Below are 20117 nucleotides of genomic sequence, written 5' to 3'. Positions count from 1 at the left end.
TTTGAGGCTACCCAAGTTCTCTTTCACCTGAAACACTGCAATGATCTTCTGTCTCTGCACCCCCCAGCCTCGCCTCCCTCACCTCCACCTCCTCAGCCACAGCAGCGCCTTTCAACAACACAGTTACATCCCATCGCTCTGGCTTTCCATCCTCAAAGAGTTCCACAGCTTCTGCGATAAAACCCACGCATCTAGACACAGCATTCTGAATCCTTCCCCATCTGATGCCACCCTGATTTTCACAGCCTCTCCCTCTGGTTCTTTTCCCCTTCGGACCTCATATTCTAGCCATACAGAACTGCCACTGGCTCTTCAAATGCAGCCTGCACCACCACTTGCATGGTCCCCAAGCTTTTATCGAGCAGGCCCCTCCACCTAGAATGCCCGCTAGATGCCCTCTACGTTCCTGGAACGTTTTACCACGGCATCAGTTCAGCACTCCTCTGTCCTTGAGAGATGGTGAGCTCTTTGAAGGCAGAGGCTATATCTTAGTTCTCTTTTCAGCAGGTGCCTTTGAACTTAACCTAATTGATTAGTATAGGGAAAGGACTTAGACATGAAGTCCTGGTGTGACTCCTGGCTGGGGATGCCAACCATGCTGCAGGTGGGCCATCACTTACTCCACCTCCCGCCCTTCAAAGATATCACCAGTTCATCACAGTCCATTTGTTTTTTCTCACTGAGCCTCAGAATCTTTCTCAACATGGTGATACAGAGAGCCATTTTCCAATGCAGTTAGCCTTACAAAGGAAACCTGTTTGTTATCTTGGCAGGTCTGAGTCACAGCCAGAGGTCCCCATCTATTCTTCTTTTCCACTATTGGCCATCCTGGTCTGTGCCATTTACCAGGCATGGGAACGCCAATCAATCTCTTCATCTCTCTAGGGCTCTATTTCCTCACCTAAGGAGGCAATAAAACCTTCCATTGTGTGGTTGGGATTACAGAAGTTCTGAAATCTCTATGGCCCTTATGTAAATATAAGGTATTATTATTAGCCTACTTTGCAGATGAAAGAAAAATATCTACCAAATTAGAGAAACTAAGGCTCAGAGAGGTAAAGTAACTTGCTAACGTTTATATAATGGCAAAGCTGGACCTCTGTTCTCCAAGCCCGGTGGATCTTTACTCATGGTGCCTCTCCATACCCCCTCGGGCTTGACGGTGCTCCAGCTCCCTGTCTTATTTGTCCTTTCTGCAGGGTAACAGTGCTTCATGGAGTAGGACTTCCTATAGCCCTGGAATTGGAGGAGGCTTTCAGCCCACCTCCTTCATCCTACTTCCCTATAATTCCTAAGGCGAAGCTCCCTCCAAACCCATTCACCCTGCCAAATGGTAGGAAAGGTGTTCAGTGAGGGATGCCCAATAGAATCCAGCTCCTCCATCATGCTCTGCAGCCCTTTGCCCTCCTGCTCCCCCCACCCCCCACCTTGATGGCTCCAGGCAGCTGGCAGGCTGTTCAAAGCCCAAGATGAGGGGTAAAGCACAGAGCTGTTTCGAAATGCATCTCTGAAGAGAGCACACTGGATTTCAGTTAAGTTCCTTATGTCTTCACCTGAAGTTTCTACCCTCTCAGAGGGGCAACTGAAGTATCAGGCTCTACCAAAATCTATAAGGACTACGAAGTGTGGCCAGGGGGAAGTCTTGATAGGAACTGAGAATTCTCCTGGTGTGCAGGCTACAGATGAGCAGGAAGTTGTCAAGAAGGGTGTGCAGATCCTTGTGATTGGCCAGGGGGTGACTGAGGCCAGGAAGGTACCCCCATTAGCTGTGGAGTACTCAGGAAACAAGGCACTGATGTGCAGGTCCAAAGGACGATAATGCCTTGCTTACCCAAGGTGTCGGGGCGGAAGTGGTCTCCATTCCCCCTGCTGATGGAGCCTTAAAAGAATAAGTCACTAAGCAATGATCAAACAAATTTTGTTTAAAACTTTTTACAGAGCCCAGGATGCCAGGCCCGAGGAGATAAGGTTTCTGGGGTGGAGGCCAGGGAGCCACTGAGCTGTCACCAGGTCTGCCACCAGAACCTGGGAGACCAGAGAGAGGCCAGGTTGATGGGACTGGCTCCTTAGGGTCCTGGGACCAGTGTGACCTCCCACCTGAGAGAAAACAGGGAAGCTGACTACCTCCTGGCTGAGGGTCCCCTTCTCTATCTCCTTTCTTGTCTGGGACCTTAGCCATTGTGTGGCTAGCCGGTGGAGGCCCCAAGAGGCAATGTAAGCAGTGGAGGAGGCATGAGCGTTACCCGCAGTGTGGAAGCACCCTCAGGAGAAGCTGCCAGAGGGGCCTTTTATCTGTTCCATTTCTTCCAGGAAGGATCATGCTCCCCTTCCCAATCAGAAGGATCATTTCTTTTATTTTAAATTATTTATTTATTTGGAAGCTCTAGGTCTTAGCTGCAGCATGCGGGATCTAGTCCCAGACAAAGGCTGGAACCCGGGCCTCCCTGCACTGGGAACATGGAGTCTGAGCCACTAGACCATCAAGAAAACCCCAGGAGAATCATTTCTGAACTGCTTCCTGACCAGTGCAGCGTTCATCTTGGTAACCTCCTCAGTGCCTAGTACAGAGCTTTGGCTAAGTAGTTCTTGGCTTTAAAAGAACCCATAGGATTGATATTGTACATCTCTTTTCCCTCCCTCAGGCCCCCTTTCTGGCGAGTGACCTGCTTCATCCTTGGGAAGCCCTTCCTCCGAGTTTCCCATGACAGTGTCAGCCTTTGAACAGCGGAGGGCGCTGACTCGGTCTCCCCATCAGCCTTTACTCCAGGCTGAAGACCTGTCTTCTCTCTGGTTTCCCTCTGTGCTCACTCTGCACTGCCCTCAGCCCACCTCCGCCAACACTCTCGCGTCTCTATATCATGAGAGGGCATTGCGGCAGCCAAGGTGCACAGTGGGCACACAGGGAGCCTCAGTGCCAGAAATCCAGAGTCTTCAGCAGAAAGCAGATCTTTCTTTCATGGCGGGAAAGGAGACTGGCAGAAAACCCCAGACCTGGACCCCAGACGGGGCCCAAGTCAGACAAGTGGGGCCCAGAGATTCTCCCGGGACCAACCAGGTCCTCTTGGGGAGCCCAGTGCTTCCCTGTACCCACATGACCAAAGACAAGAGGACTGAGCTTGGGAAAAAGAAAAGTAGGAAAAGGAAGATGCAGTAAAAGTGGAGGGACCCCAGCTCACAAGCTCCTAGGGTTACAGGCAGCAGAGTGTGTAATAAGCTGCCCTCTGCTGCCCTCTCCAGCATCAGTGTTCTTGGCCCTCCACGTGCCCCTCACACACGGCCTCTGATCTCCAGCCACACTAAGCTGCTCCCAGCGCCTGAATGGGCCATGCTTTCTCTCACCAACAGTTCTCGGCAAGCAGCGGGGCCTCTTCCGTGAAGCTCCCTTCCTCTCCCCACTCTCCTCGGTCGGTCTCTACCCCTCCTTCAAGCCTCAGTGTGGATGTCAGTTTCTCTGGGAAGCCCTTCTGGATGCCCATAGCCTCGCTGTGAGTTGCTGCCCCTCGTCCGTGTCCCCGTGTGCCGTGGACTTCCCTGCCTCGGTCCTTACAATGAGCCAGGCCGTGTGCTGCGTGTTCACACACTGCATCATCCTATATCCTCCCTGGGAGCTGGGTGATGCCAATGCCCTCATATGAATGGGGGGAACCAGACTCGCCCAGGAGGACCACTAGTGAGGAGGAGGTGACTGCAAGGTGAACCCAGGCCCACTGAAACCGAGGTCTGTGCTTTTCCTTTGACCGCTCTACCACCATGGGCTGTTGGCGTTGGGAGGCCCCCATGGTCATCTTGTCCAATCCCCTCATCCCATCGAAGAGGAAGCCAAGTCCCAGAAAAGCTGAGTAACTTTCCCACAGTCACAGAGCTGGCTTGTAGCACCAGAATCAGAGAATGACCCTGACTTTCTTCTTCATCCCAGCCTCTCTCTTCCTACAGGATCTTTTCTTGATCCTCGGGTGCTGAAGGGCCAACCTGGGAGCATTAGCCACTGAGGTTTCCCCTCCAACCACAGCCCCAGCCCAGGGTGTGCAGTGTGCCCCGCCCATCAGCAGGCCTCAGGAATCTAACCCAAACCCTAACCCGCCCTCCCACAACAGCAGCTGGCCCAGAGATAGACCCAGAAGAGCTGGAAGAAACAGCAGATAGGGGGCCCATTAGGAGAGGGCAGATCCAATGACACTCTCTGTGGGGTTTGTGAAGCTGATCAAGAGAGTTTCTCTGAGACAGCTGGAAATCACGCAGCCCACAGGGGCTCTAAGCCCCTTTGGAACTGTCTCCTAGATGCCCCCCACCCCCGCCACCTCTGTTCAATACGAGACTTAACCAGGCCTCTCTTTCTCAAGGGGAGTGGGTCATCCACCTCTCTCCATCCTTCCCCGTTGCCTGGTAATCCCTTACACCCAGGAAGTGCTTCCCATTAAGTCAAAATTGACTGCCTAAGCAATTTCCTCTTATTTTCACCCTCGATGGAGATGGAACCCCATAGGTGCCCTGAGCTTCTGATGTGTATTCAGGAAACTGACCCACCTTCCCTGATGCGTGTCCTCGCCACTCCCTTTCCTTCTCAGGTCTCAGGCATGCAGAACAATCCTGACCCTCAGACAGGAACCTAGAGAAGGACTACTGTCACTCTAGGAGGGAATTGCTCCGTCGTTCCCCAGCTATCCACTTATTCCTCATCCACATTCCTTGTTTGAGTAGAAGTTGGGGGGCAGGGTGGCACGAAGATACTGACTAGATGCAGAACTAGATTCAGAGGTGGCTTCCCCGTATCCCTCCTCTGAGCCAGAGTGCTGCTGGACGGGCTGAAGATTTTGGCCAGGCCCCCTTCTCCAACGGGGAGCATTTGAAGGGGCACTTGGAGACGGAAGAACCAGAGAATAAAGACTGGGGCAGAGTGTTCATGCATGGAGGAAGATAGATGAATCACGCAGCTTAAGCTGAATCTGGTAGCGAGCCGGGGAACATCCAAGATGAGCAGTGGAGTGAGGAATAGAAGGGTCCTCCTACTGGTAAAGATTTCGCCAGCAATGCAGGAGACCTGGGTTTGATCCCAGGTCTGAGCCACCAGGGAAGCCCATGAACACTGGAGTGGGTAGACAATCCCTTCTCCAGGGGATTTTCCTGACCCAGGAATCAAACTGGGGTCTCCTGCATTGCAGGCAGATTCTCTACCAGCTGAGCTACCAGGAAAGCCCATAGATCCTTATACAGATGTAGGATATTAACAGGGAAGGTCAGAGTCAAGTGTCATGGACTTAAAATCAATACAGATCTCAATCCCTAAACCCTAGCCCAGAAGGCCATGTGGCTTCTCTCTCCAGTGATCCAGTCAGCAGTGGGAAGTGGGGCTCATGGGAAGGCAGGAAATGAAAGGAGGTAGACTCACCCTGCCCAGAGGCCGTCAGAGGTCAAGGTGACCTTTCAAAGTTCCTTCTAGACTGAGAATCCCATTTAAGCTTCTCGTACCTGTTTTTTACCCCCTCTACCACCCATCCCAATATGCCCTGACTCTTCCCAACAAAGATGGGCAAAAGATAGCTCTGATAAAATTCCACATGGACTAGGTCATCCGAGGAGGTCAAGAGGCAGACAGTGCACGTGTGTGTACTCAGCCCTTTCAGTCATGTCCGACTCTTTGTGACCCTATGGACTGTAGCCTGCCAGACTCCTCTGTCCATGGGATTTTCCCAGCAAGAATACTGGAGTGGGTTGCCATGCCCTCCTCCAGGGAATCTTCCTGCCCCTGGGATCGAACCTGAGTCTCCTGGGTATCCTGCACTGCAGGTGGATTCTTTACCACCAAGCCAACCAGGAAGCCCCTAGGCAGACAGTGACCAACACTGCTCCCTCCACAAAAAAAAAAAAGAAAAGAAAAACACCAAGCAGCATTCCAGAATAGAGTCCAGTCTTGCCACCTGGATATATCATGTCAGCTGGTCGGAGCCTTCCCGTAAAATGGGGACATAATAACGCTCCCGTCTACCTCACAGGGTTGTAAGAGGCTGTGACCAGGAGTGCACTGGGGGGGTGCAGAGGTGGTCGCCCTGGGTCTGGGCTGGGGCGGCTTGGGGTTCATCTTCCCCACACTGCTCCATTCAGTGTCTCGCTAAGCCCTGGGGCCGGGGGTCCTGGGCCCACCAAACCTCTCTGTGGGCGGCGAGACGCGGGGGGAGCCTGTTCAGAGTTCAGCGGAGGCGGTGTCTGTGGTTAACAGGTAAGCAGGAGCGGTCTGGAGCAGTGGGACATTTCCCGCCTCAGGGCTACATTCTTAAAGTCACAAGTGCAAACTTGTTACAACCTGTGTTGGAGCAGCAGGGGGCAGCGAGGGCATGGTGGGGGGCGGGGGACCGGCGCTGAGCTGCCCGAGGCTGGTGAAAGGGGCGCAAAGCGGGTGGAGGGCGGGTGTGCAGGTGCATATATGCAAGTGGGGGGTGGGTCGGTGCGCCTGAGTCGGCCTGCTGGGTCCAGGGGCCTCCTCCGCTCAGACGTGCGGACGAGAGCGTGTGTGGGGCCGCATACAAGAGCGTGCGCCTGTGTGTCTCTGCATATATGAGTCTCGTGGTGGGAGAGGGAGGAAAGGCGGGCAGCCACCAGCCGCGGTGGCTGGGCATGTGGAGCCAAGGAGTGGGCAGGCTGCGTGCCCCTTCCCCTGGGCCGGCCTCATGGAACCTGAATTCCAAGTCCGTCCACAGACTGCCCGGGCCCGCCCCCCTGGGAGCCGGGGCCACTCCCTGCCGGGTGCCCATCTCCCCAGCCTGCCCAGGGAAAGGGGAGGGGGGATTGCCTCCTGCCCATCCCCCCTGGCCTTGGGCTCATTCCCCCGCGCTCACTGGGCCCTCTGGACACTGGGGTGGGTGGGGGTGGTGGTGGGGGGAGGCTCTGAAAGCAGGTGACTGTTTGGGGGAACTCGGGGACAGAGCCCCCATTGTGCCCGCCCCGGAGCCGCCTCAATGGAGCTCCCGGGCACAAAGGGGCTTTGACAATGGGCAGGACATTAGTATGCAGGGCCAGCCCCTCGGCCCTCTCCCTGTCCCACAGCCCAGGGGAGGAGGGGGGCGCTGCTGCCAGCCTCGTGGGTGGAGGCAGGGGATGGGGCAGGGCTGAGGCTGTAGAGATCTTAGCCCCCAAGGGCTCCCCTGGGGGCACTGCCCAGGAGACAGGGGAAGGAGACAGACCAGGGCCCCCAAACCTGCCACTTGTCAGGGCTCTCCAAGTGGAAAAAGCCAGGGGGACTGGGAGGAGGAGGGGCAGTGCTGTGGGAGACCAGGATCCTTCCTCCCAGGCTGGACTCTTGAAGAAGCACGTGGGCAGTCTGAGCCCACCCACTTTTTGGCCTCAGTCTTCCCATCTATTCAAGGGAACTGTGTGGGTGGGAGAGGCAAAACCAAGCAACAGGCAGGAAGGTCTCAAACCTCAGCCTGCCATGTGTCAGAGTCGCCAGGCTGCATGTGGGTCCTGACCGTCCAGAATCCTTCTGCTCAGGGTGTGTGCCTGGAGTTCGGGGTGTTTAGGCTTCAGACAAGGTAGTGCCTGCGGCTCAGCCCAGGGGGATTTGGCTGATAGAGGAAGAGCCGGAACTAGCTCCCCTCCACCCCTGCCCCCACCACCACATGTTTGTCTGTCTCCCCCATCTGCCTCATCCCCTTCCCCAGGCTGTGGGAAGAGGCTTCTCCTCCTGGCCAGGGACACCCCCGCCTCATCCCTCCTCCACCTGACTAGCACCTTTGCACCAGCCCTGCCTTCCCAAGGTGCGAGCACTGCCTGTGGCTCCACAGGACAAAGGGCAGGGTTGGAGCAACGCGGAAAGGCACCCCAGGGCTGGGAGACTGAGAGGGAGTGATGCTTGAGAAAGGGCTGCAGGCAGACAGCAGGAAAAGGGACACCCCGGAGAAGCAGTGTTGCTGATTACAGACTTCCTCTGCCCTGGGTCAGGAACCCATAGGAGAGAAGGTTGGGGCCACTTTACAGAGGTGCTCACCGCAAGGCACAATGGAAAACCTGGGCTGAGGAATGTCTTCTCCTGGCTTGCTTTCTCCTTTTGCAGTTGCTGTTGATGTCAGGAGGTCCTCCCTGCTACCCGCCTTCCTGCTCTGCCCTTAGCCATGGATGGCACACTTGGGATTACTGGGGGAAAGGTAAGGTCTGCTCCCCTCTCGAGCATCTTGAGTTTTTTCCCTCCACTGAAACAGTCTGATGGGGAAAGTGCAGGACTAAGAATTAGGACTCCTGGGTTCAGGCCCAACAACCCTGTTAACTTTTTCTGGGACCTCGCGCAAATCACTTTTTCTGTCTGGTTCAAGAAGCCCACATCTGCAACATGGGAAAGGTCAATTCTGCATCACCCTGCCTTCTGGGCCCATGGGCAATGAATTCAGGGACAAGGCTCTGGGATTTACTAAGAGCTCATATTATTCAGCATTATGTTAGGCCCTTTTCTAGCCTTACATCATCTAATTCTCAACAATTCTAAAAACTAGACACTATTTAAAAGTTCCATTTTATAGACGAGACAACTGAAGCCCAGAGATGTTAATAATTTGCCCAGGCTTGTACAACTAGCAAGTGGGAGAACTGAGATTCAAGCTCAAGCAGGTAGTCTGTCTCCAGAGCCCACATGATGAATCACTGCCCCATACTGCCTCCCTAGTGAAAATATTCAGAAGACCATGGGCAGCTGAGAGAAATCAGCCAGGATATTCAGATCACTGAGGGCTTTTCCAAACCTATCTTCATAATAATGCTAATATGTCATTTGCTTTTTTTTTTTTCACTTTCATTTTCTCATGGGTGTTCAGTAAAATTTTCCAGAATCAATGTGATATTGTAACCTATTGAATGCAGAAGCAGATATGAGATACCAACTGTCTTCTGTTAAGCCAGATATCACACAGATTTGAGACAGTGAGACAGTGCCACTTACTAAATTTTGTTTTTAAATATAGCTATTTTTCATTAAAAATGTCATTAAAGTTGACATCTAAAACAGGTTGATTGTTATTTTTGAATGAAGTGATACATATTTTAAGTTTGCTCTTTCTAACCTATCAGCAGATGTAATCCGCATGAACAAAACTCAATAAATTTTAAGATGTGAAGGGAGTCCTGAAATCCTCAAGTGTGAGAGCCACCGCCCTAGACTCAGACATCCTTACCTTCTCCTCTTGCTGTTGCCTGTGGCTTTTTTTTTTTAAGCAGATCAACCAGGGAGATTTGGATGTGGGGAAAAAGTCTTGGGGTTGAAACTAGAATGAGGGCTGAAGTTGAGTATATAATGCTAAAAAGTCAGGCCTAACCCCACTTGAGAACTATCTCCACATGTCTCCTAGCCTGCAAGCTCCCACCCAGAGGTATGCTCAAGACCACGGGCCTGTCTCAGGCTGGATTCTGATCTCTGCCCCTTTTGCAATCCAGATGCCGGCTGACAAGTCCAACATCAGGCAGGGGCAGACCTTCCTGGTGAAGAGAGAAAACTTCTGTGGATACCCATGTGGATTTTTGTGTTTGGGCCAGCAATGCTTAATCTGCTGCCTGTAATCTTAGGATGAAACTGTCTCCACAGGATGGGGAGCCTGGTAGGAGATAAATGTCTCTGGCAGTTTCCAGGAGAATTGGATAATAGGATCTTATGTATACCCTAGTCTGGGCTTCCCAGGTGGCACTAGTGGATAGAACCTGCCTGCCAATGCAGGAGATGTATGAGATGCAGGTTCGATCCCTGGGTCAGGAAGATCTCCTGGAGGAAGGCATGGCAACCCACTCTAGTATTCTTGACAGAGTTGGACATGACTGAAGTGACTTAGCATGCACGAATGTGCACCCTAGTCTAGGACACTCCTAAGCTTCTAAAGCCTTAAAAGTCAGGATCCTCCCCCAGAATTAGCAACCAGAAAGACTTTTTACCTAGAATCAAGCTGGTCAGTAGGCACTCTGTGCCCTGGGGTAGAGGGATCCAGGGAGGGAAAAGATGCGCTTGCTTCAGGGAGTCCACAATCTGACAGGGGTGTAGGCCCCTCCCTAGAGGAGCCCCCGTTATTGAAGGAGACGGGATGTCCCATCCAGTATTACCACTGCCCAGGATGTCCTGGGCAAAGTCACAGACACAAAGGACAAGGGACAGGCAGGATGCTGACAAGAAGGGGTACAAGATGATAGAGCAGATAGGGAAATAGGAGGATGGAGATTTGCAGGAGGCGTGAGGTTAAGATCCATAGGCCTATGTGAGGGCCCAGGGTAGAAGGGTGTGGCTCAGGGATTGCCGTGGGATATGCTCCCCCAGTACAAGGTCTGAATAGATTGGGGTCCCTAAAGAGGGGGTGCTGGAGGGGATAGGAGAAAGGCTGATATAAAGCAGCTTGAAGACTGTGATTGGGAACTTTAGTCTGAAAACCGATAGAGATGTCTGGGTAGGAAAGGGGCAAGGTAAAACTGATGCTTCATGATAACAATTGCAGTGATGATTCCGTGAGGTAAAGGGAGAGAATCAAGGAGAAAGAAAGGCGGGAGTCAGGAAAGTCCTAAGGAGGCTGCTGTGGACACCCAGGCTAATGGGATGGACGGGCTGATCGGGGGACAGGGAAGAGGTTGGCTCACACACCTGAAAGGAGTTGTGGGGGGTGGGGGGAAATGGGCAGGGAGGGGACAGGCAGGCCCATGGAGGGACCAGGGTGAGATGTGGGGACAGAAAGAAGCTGCCATCTTTGGCCGGAAGAAGTAAGTTGCCCAGAATGGGGAAAGACACTCTTTTAGGGAAGCTCACCAGCTCAGTTACACTTGTCATATCTGAGTTGAATGCAAGACATCTGCTAGGTGAAAACTTATGGAAAGAAAGGGCCAGGGACGTGGAGACCCAGGCTCTGGCTGTGGCCAGACTGTTGGAATGAAGACAGGAAGCTCATCTTCAACAACTTGATAATTCTCCCACCCTTTCAAAGTCTAGAAGGGTGGAGAGATAGAGACCTAGGACAGACCTCAGAAAAAGCCCCAGGGAAGGGCTGTGGCAGGCCCAGGAGCCAGGCAAGATGATGGAGTAGAAAGAGTCACAGACGTGGGGACACCACGATAGCCAACAACTGCACTGTTTTAGTTTCCACTTGTTGAGCACCATTCCAAGCCCTTTACAAATACTGACTCTGTTAATCCACAACTATAACTTTTAGCCCCATTGTAAGGATGAGGGAATGTGCAGCTACAAAGCGGCAGAAGACAGATTGTAAACCCAGGAAGTCTGACTCCAAGGCTGTGCTCCTAACTGCTATGCCTCTGCCTTTCAGGCAACAGAAATGCACCCTGGGACGTGCTGTGGGTCGCACCTTCCTTCCAGAAGAGGCCTCTTGGCCTGATACAGTAATCCCTGCATTTCTCTGAGTTTCACAACTCCCCTCACAAGCCTTAATGATGGGCTTTTGTTTGTTGTTTGGGAGCTTTTTTGTTTTTGCTAGAGTCCACAGGGTGGTCTCCCTCTCTTTTCCAAACTCCAGATCTCTTTCCTTCTATGGACATGCTTCCTGAAATCTAGCCTAAGTCCTTCAAGTTGCAGCCCCAACCCTTTCCCTAGGTCTTCTGCCATTGGCCACATCCACTCCTTGAATACTACACCTTTTCAGGGACCTGAAGTGCTAATTAAGCCCTCTCAAGCCCATGCTTCTCCAGCCTCCTCCAGGCCACCATTTCAGTTCTCACTTCTCTCCTGCATTCCATAGCCAACCCCTCCCTTCTCCCCACCACCTCAAATCCAGCTCCCAGCTGGCTGACACCCACGGGAGGGTTTTTCCCATAATCCCTTTCTCTCTGCCCTTTCAAGGTTCTGATGGGGGGAGGGGATGAAGAGGGACCACGCAAATGCACTGTCTCCATGAAAATGGTGGCAACGTCTATAATAATCTTGGATGAAGGGAGAAAAGCATTGACTCAGCCTATGGAAGAGAAGGGGTGATGTGGTAAACTCAGAAAGCTCTGATTCCCAAGAGCTGCCCCTTCCAACCACCCTTCACTGCGTGCTAAAACAGTTGGATTCCAGATCTCCCATCTCTCTAATCTTTCTGCAGTTTCATCTTAACAGTGTGCCTTGGACTCTCCCTTCTCTCTGCCCCTTCCGGGGCCTCACCACCGTCCTGGACAACTTGGCCTCAACCCGGACCATAGCACTGACCAGTCAGGCAAGAGAAGAATCTAGGCTGGCTGGGGAGGGGATTGAGAGTGGAAGTTTCTTCGTTCTGTCCTAAATAACCCTTGGCAGGAAAGCTGAGGGGCTCTGTGGCCCAACATCTCTTTCCCTCCCCACCAATGCCAGGGGGTTCAGCCTACCTTCCATCTTGTGTGCAGAAACCAAACATTTTACTAAAAGGTGCAAGAGGCCGTTTCTCCTTTTTGTAGAAGTGGGTCTTTCTGCCTGACTCACTCCCCCACCCAGAGCCCTAAACCCCGTATTCCATCAATCCCAGCATGGCCCCAGAGGACTTCATTTAAGCTCACCCAGATCCAAGTGCGCCAGCCTTTCTGGTCCCTAGGGAGGACTGGGGAAGGAGGGCCCTGGGTCTTATGCCATGCCCTTCCCTTCTAGCCCAAGCCAGTGTGCACAGAGGTGCAGGTACAGAGATGGGGCACCCACCATCCAGTGGGGCACAGGGACGAGGTGGGAGATGCCAACGGCCTGACAACTAACCCTCCCACACAAACAGATGCATCCACAGACTGCATATGGGGCGATGTTGGGGAGACAGATTTTTCCCCCAGAGTAGGGGACAGCAGTGGGATTCTGCACTGAACCACAGAAGGGATGGGACCATAACCCTGCCCCCCCACCCCCCTGTGTGGAGTCACTGCCATTTGATATCCACTGAGACAAGTTGGCTGCTCTGCTGAGGGTGGAGGGTGGGGGGATGGCTCAGAAAACAGCAGCTCCTTTCAGGGCCTAGGTTGGCAAGGGCTTTGGGAGGCTGGACTGGCCCAGATCACCCCCAACACCCCCTCTTTCCCTCCCGCGCCACCACCACCAAAGGACTGGAGGGCGGCGAAAAGGAGTTGGCACTGCCTGGGCCATGCCTATTGCCTCTGTAGACCAGCCCTGGCCCCCCTCCTTGGCATGATGCCTTCCCTCACCCTCCTCCCTCATTTCCTCCTCCCTGAAGACCTAACTATAAACCAGGACACCTGGTTCCTTCTACACTTGGTCCCTAGTACCCAGCTTATACTATGAGGAATTAACAAGCCTGCCCCTCAGCACAGGATGGTGCCCACCATCATGCCAGGAACATAGAAAAGAAATCCTTGGAGATTAGGGAGACAGTTTTAAGATGAAACTAAATGGAACTCAGTGGTAGCTGCTGGTCTCTCCTCAAACTGGTTTCCTGATAGCCACCCCAAACCCCCCTCATTCCTAAACAAGCGTCACTCCTCGTAGGACACCGAATCTCTCACCATCTCCCTCCCACCCAGAAATGCCTAAAGCAGTCCTGGTGGGGGGAAAAAAAAAAAAATTCAAGCACCACAACCAAGGCAGACAGGCTAAAAATCTTTAGCCAGAATGTGTATCAGTAAGCAACAGCATCAGGCTTTAAGCCTAGGCCTCCTTTGGGGTCCAAATTTGTATTGGCTTCTTCACCACCCCACTTTCCCAACTGTCTCACTTTGCAGTGGGGAGGGGGTTATTAACGGGGAGGCATGTCTTGAAATGGGAGGCAAGTTGGAGTGGAGGGAAGAAATTAAGTGGGCAGGGGGTCCCAGTCATACCAAGCTACTACATCTCCCTAATCTGAGCTGTCTAATATGAGCAGTAGTTACACATACAGCTTTCTTCCTCTGTGTGACTTATGTGTGGGTGTCACTATGTGTCACAGCATGGGGAGGGGGAAAGGGGCTGGGCATGGGAGTGGGAGTAACCTGATGATCCTGGGGAAAGGGGGCGCTGTCTGGAGTGCCTGTGGGGCATGCATGGTTATATGTGGTAGTTACTGAATTAGTTGGAAAGCTGTGATGCAACTCCAGGTCTGCCCAATAGGAAGGGGTATTAGGAAAGCCCCTTCCTGGGCTGAAAGCGCTGAGGTGACCAGCTTAGGTAAATTTCCCTTCTTGGAGAGCCCTTCCCAGACGCCCAAGGTGGGAGGCTAAGGAATAGGACCGTACCACTGAGGCCAGTCAGGGAGGGACCCAGGGACTGGGGGCCCCGGTATCTCTGGACAGTGAGGTAAACGGGACCCCGGCCTAGGCGGCAGCACTCTTTCATTAGGGCCAGGGTCTTACCTTGGGTCCAGGGTGGAGTGGCCCCTCGGATGGGCAGCGGGACAGACGGACGGACGGGGCGGGCAGGCGTGAGGAACGGAGCTGTGCAACCGGCAGGGCCAGGACTCTTAAACTCGGAGCTGGGATCAGATAAGGGCTGGTCCACGGGCCGGGGCTGGGGTCGGGCCGGCCGGGGGCAGAGCTGGGCCGGGCCGGGCCGCCCCCTCCCTCCGCAGCGCAGAGCCAAACTTTGCGTGAATGGAGGGACCTGGAGGGGCCGGGCGGGCGGGGGCGGGGGGCTCCGGACAGGCCAATGGGAACGTGGAGCGCCAGGCCCGAGCCGCCGGGATTGGAGGGGCCTGGGCAGGGGGCGGGGCGTGTGGAGCAACGAAGCGGAGCCCCAGACAGCTGCAGGAACGGGGCAGAGAGCAACACCCAAAGACAGAGACCCAGACAGACTCAGGAGAGAGAGATGGAGAGACGATAGGCGAAGCGATAGAAGCCGAGCTGGCAAGGTGACAGAGGAAAAGAGAAGGAAGAAAAAGGAGGCGGTCGTGTCAGGGATGGGGAACAGAAGCGGGAGCTGGCGGGGGCGGGCCTGGGGCCGAGTTAATGAGGTGGAAATGAATTCAGCACCCGCCCAGTGGCCCGACAGGCAGCGCCTAAGGGGCGGGCTCCGGGGGCTACGGGGTTATATCCCTCGGCACCATTTCCACGCTGTTTGCCGTTTTCTAAGCGCTGAGTGAGGTCCTGCGAAATGCGCAGACATCATTACCACCTACAGTGGCTTGGTTTGAGAGGGGGGCAGAACATGCAGCCCTAGTGCCTGGGAGGTGCCAGAGGCTGCAGAAAGGGAAAGAGCACTCTACTTAGGAGGTCTTAGGTGGGAGGACAGACTTCCGATAAGGTCCCTAAAGAATGCAGAGGATTCAGGTACTAGGAGATGATGGGGAGGGAATTTAAGGCAGAGACAGCTGCATTCAACAGTCTGGGAGGACAGGAAAACACAAGTAGGCTTGGGAAAGAAACAGCAGAAAAGTGTTCCACTGGACTGGAATATAGAATGGTGGTTCTCAACCTTATCATCACAAGGGACTTATTTGATTATCTGAATCCATGTTTTGAGAGATTTTTCTCCACAATCTCCCATTCTTGGCATGCATTAAGAAAGAAAACATTAACTTCCCCGTTTCTATACATCATAGATATTTAACTACTAATCAGTAAACTGTATTATCATATTGAGTTGATACACATCTTGGGGGGGGGGGAGAAAAGGAAAGAAACTTGAAATTTTAGCTTAGTTCAACTTCTAAACGCCCTATGATGGATAAATGTCCATTCAAACAGCCCCCATGGGGCAGGCCATGGGGGCAGAGGGGGTTGCACTGGGCTGAAGGTAAGCACCACAGGCATAGTGATTGTGGTGGGGGAAGACCTGGACCAAATATAGAGCTGTGCCCATTCACGGTCAGCTCTGAAGGCGACTGAGAGCAATGAAGGTATACTGAGCAGGGGGGAGACAAAGCTATAGCAGAATTTTAGGGAGGTTAATCTGGACGTGAGCAGAATGGTGACTCAGGAGGGAATCTGGCAGCAATCCTAGACTCTTCCTGAGCAAAAAGGTGGGTCAGGAGGGAACCTGGCAACAATTCCAGGCTTTTCCTGAACAAAAAGGTGACTCAAGATGAAACCTGGCAGCAATCCTAGACTCTTTCTTTACCTCCCTTATCTAAGCATTGCATCTCCTTTTCTAAACCCCCTAAATCCCGCTCCCTTCCTCCCTAGCTCATCATCTAGTGGTCCAGGACCCCATCACCTCTCCAGGATTACTGCAGCAGCCTTCCAACACCTGCCTTTAGTCATTCTCCACTCTAACAATCCTTCGAATCATGAAATCCTTCTTTTAAAAAGAAACACCAGTGCCTCTGAAACACAAATCTGACTGTTTCACTTCCCAATTTAAGCTTTCAATGACTGCCCATTGTCTATAAATCAAGTCCAAATTCTTAACCATGGAACAGAAGGCCTCTTATGGCCTGGACCACTCCAGTCTGTTCTTCTTCCACTGCCCCTACATCCCAACCTACAGGTTCCTCCTCCAATACTCAAGGTTGAGTCTTATGTTCTCTTTCCCTGTCCTGCCCCTGGAGCCTTCATGGTTTACACGGCTCCAACTATGTTTCCTGAGTTATACCCAGATCTCTGTCTTCAGTCTTAGGCTGTCTTTAGAGTGTCACCTCCACAATTCCAGTTCCTTGCTGGGGATTTCCACTCTCAACTGGACAGGCACCAAATTGAACTCATCATCTTCCACCCCCAGTGTGACACTTCTCATGGCTTCTGTGACTTCTCATGACTTACTCTGTGTTTCTCCCGGTCAATCAGATTAAAAAGTTAGAAGTCATCTTCATTCTCACCCTTACCAACTGTGCTCCATCCATCGGGACGTCAACTAAATCCTGTCATGTCTCCCTTTGGCCTATTTCTCTAGGATATTCTTTTTCATTTCTCGGCCACTTTTAGGGTCAGGAAGATCCCTAGCAGCCCAGGACCTTGACCCACCCTTCACCTTTCCCTCCAGTCTCAAAGGAAGAGGCAGCCTGTATTCACCATGCCACTCCTTGTGTCCTTGGATCAAAACCTCAGACTGGTGGCCCTTGCTAACAGGTCACAGCCCAAACTCGCTAGCTTGACGCTTAGAGTACTCCTCTGAGGAGTTGGAGGGGAGGAAGAATCAAGGGGCAGAAGCAGAAAGAGATACCTAGTGGTGAAGAAGTCTCTGGAGAAGTTCCTTACAAAAGGTCTTCACTTCTGTGTAGCTCAGAAAAGTCATTCACTGAAACTCAAGGTGTGGCAGGACTGGACAGTTAGAAAGCACTTAGACGTTCTAGAATAGCAGGTGTGTGGAGACTGTAGAAAGTGTACAGATAACTTGAATGGCATTGTTGAGTTTTCCATTTTAAAATAGTGATTTAAATAAAAGTTTTTTTCTTTTTATGTTTTATACAATTATAGAGATATCTATTATGTATATTGCTTTTTGCATAGTCAGTTTTTAATTTTTGTCTTGTTACAAAAGAGAAGTCTCAAAACAGTCACTAGGAGACCAATATGGAGTCAATAGTACAGACATAGGAAATTCATATGTGTGAGCGTTCACTATGCAAGATACACGTATTACTTGAGATGGGAAAACGGCGAGGTTCGGCAGCTCATCTATGGTAACAGAGCAGAAAGTGTTAGATTTGGAATTTGAATCCACGTATGTTGGACTCCAAAGTTTGTCTCAAGGTAATACTGGAGTGAATTTGCATGGTTGAAACAAAAACTCGGCATTATGAGCACACGTTTGTATGAAAAATTTGCCAGGGTTGCAGTGTCCAGTGTTTCCCAATTTGGGGAACCGGCGTCCTTTGAGGACCTCCCCCCCCACCCCATTCCTCACTTTAGCAAGTTCTATCTTTCTTATTTTCAATGATTCCTTTCCGATTCACTCCTTCCAACTTTGGCCTCATCCCTTCCTTTATCTCATCCGTAATAGGGCAGGGGCTTCCTCAGAGCACAGAGGGCCGCAGAGATGAGAAACCCGTTTGGGGAGGAGAGTCCACAAGCAGGCAGCTGTATGAGGGGCTCCTGGTGGGAAAGGCCAGTGGACAGAGGACAGGGAACCTTTGGGTCAGGAGGCATGAGGAGGCTCAGAGTAGACAACACTTCACAGTCAGGGGTGCCACCTATAAACGGCAGACGTTGACAAGGAGAGGATGCCAAGGGGCATTTTAGTGTTCAGGCCCCATAAGGCTGAACAATTTCCATTAGTAGTAGGGCGCCTACTAGCTGGATAATTCAGACCACGGAGGAGAAAGCCAAGAGAGGGACTGAGCCTTCCCCCTGCCAGCCACAAATGGATTCATTATTTAGATATACCACTTCCTTTCAGTAAATGAGATATACACAAACATTTATAAGACATAAGTTACGGGATGCTTAATCACACGACCAAAGTGTTCTTCCCAGAATTTCTGTAACTAGGTGGTTCGCTTGTTGTGTTGTTCAGTCGCTGAGTTGTGTCTTGACTCTGCGGCTCCGTGGACTGCAGCACTCCAGGCTGCTCTGTCCTCCACTGTCTCCTGGATGTACTCAAACTCATGTCCATTGAGTCAGTGATGCTATCTAGCCATCATCCTCTGCAGCCCCCCTCTCCCTTTGCCTTCAATCTTTCCTAACATTAGGGTCTTTTCCAACAAGTTGGATCTTCACATCAGGTGGCCAAAGTATTGGAGCTTTGACTTCAGCATCAGTCCTTCCAGTGAATATTCAGGATTGATTTCCTTTAGGAATGACTGGTTTGATCTCCTTGCTGTCCAAGTCAGTCTCGAGAGTCCTCTACAGCACCACAGTTTGAAAGCATGAAGTCTTCAACATTCAGCCTTCTTTGTGCTCCAACTCACATCCATACATGACTACTGGAAAAACCATAGCTTTGACTATACAGACTTTTGTTGGCAAAGTGATGTCTCTACTTTTTAATACACTGTCTAGGTTTGTTGTAGCTTTCCTACTAAGGAGCGAGAGTCTTCTAATTTCATGGATGCAATCACCATTCACAATGGAAACAGTGGAAGACTTTATTTTCTTGGGCTCCAAAATCACTGCAGATGGTGACTGCAGCCATGAAAGTAAAAGACGCTTGCTCCTTGGAAGAAAAGCTATGACCAACCTAGACAGCATATTAAAAAGCAGAGACATTACTTTGCCGACAAAGGTCTATCTAATCAAAGCTAAGATTCTTCCAGTAGTCATGCATGGAAGTGAGAGTTGGACCATAAAGAAGGCTGAGTGCTGAAGAATTGATGCTTTTGAACTGCAGTGTTGGAGAAGACTCTTGAGAGTCCCTTGGACTGCAAGGAGATCAAACCAGTCAATCCTAAAAGAAATTAATCCTGAATATTCATTAGAAGGACTGATGCTGAAACTGAAGCTCCAATACTTTGGCCACCTGATGCAAACAGCCGACTCATTGGAAAAGACCCTGATGCTAGGAAAGATTGAAGGTAGTAGGAGAAGGGGACGACAGAGGATGAGATGGTTGGATGGCATCACTAACTCGATGGACATGAGTTTGAGCCAGGTCTGGGAGATGGTGAAGGACAGGGAAGCCTGGCGTGCTGCAGTTCAGGGGGTCACAAAGAGTTGGACACGACTGAGCAATTGAATGACAACAATCACCATCCTCAGTGATTTTGGAGCCCAAGAAAATAAAATCTGTCACCAGTACTTTCCTTTTTTTTAAAATTAAGACCTTTATAATTGGTCCAATGGACAGAAATTCTATTAACACCCAATGTACTGCAATAGGAGGGAGGTAACAGGGAATACACGAACAACCAGGGACCAGGAGCCAGGCAGCCCGGATCTCAGTCCTGTGTATTCTCTTGGGACCCGTCTCTTACCTGTAAAGTGAGGACTAATTCTGGACTACCTCTAAAGGCCTTGACTTTTAAATCCTGGTCTACTTCCAGCCAGTCCTATAAAGCAAGATAGACCTGTGTACGAGAAGGCTCTGATCCTCTTGCTCCTCTGAACTCAGCCAGAAGACAGCAAAGCCTTCAGCTTCAGAAGCCCACTGGGGCTCCGTGTGCCTGGATCTGTGCTCCACTTCTCCCCACTCCATCCTAATCTCCAGCCACATGCACTCCGGCAAACATATGCTCCCTCTCCTCTGAAATTTCTAGGGCCTCATCTCCCTTGAATCTATAGAAATTGTTATAATCTATCTGATTGGCCTCCTTGCTCCATTAAGCTGATATCCTCAACCATCTCCTGACTCCATCATGCTTCTCCCACTTCCAGCCTTTTACCCAAGAAGTTTCATGATATTGCTCAAGGAAACCTTCCCA

General features: G+C 51.6%; 1 protein-coding gene and 1 pseudogene across 1 annotated transcript in view; one reads left to right on the top strand and one right to left on the bottom strand.

Annotated features, from left to right (window-relative positions):
* The window catches only part of KCNJ10 (potassium inwardly rectifying channel subfamily J member 10), a 36341-nt gene extending 21872 nt beyond the window's left edge, over positions 1-14469 (bottom strand). The window contains exon 1 of the mRNA XM_061401918.1: positions 14239-14469. The gene's annotated coding sequence lies outside the window, so the exon portion shown is untranslated. The remainder of the gene's footprint in view (positions 1-14238) is intronic.
* On the top strand, positions 1544-2588 carry LOC133238618 (mth938 domain-containing protein-like; annotated as a pseudogene).
* Positions 14470-20117: the final 5648 nt, after the last annotated feature.

This window comes from Bos javanicus, chromosome 3 (assembly GCF_032452875.1).
Source record: "Bos javanicus breed banteng chromosome 3, ARS-OSU_banteng_1.0, whole genome shotgun sequence".
Lineage (NCBI taxonomy): Eukaryota > Metazoa > Chordata > Mammalia > Artiodactyla > Bovidae > Bos > Bos javanicus.
Note: the sequence above shows the minus strand (reverse complement) of the source record. Positions and strands in the feature narration are given on the sequence as shown.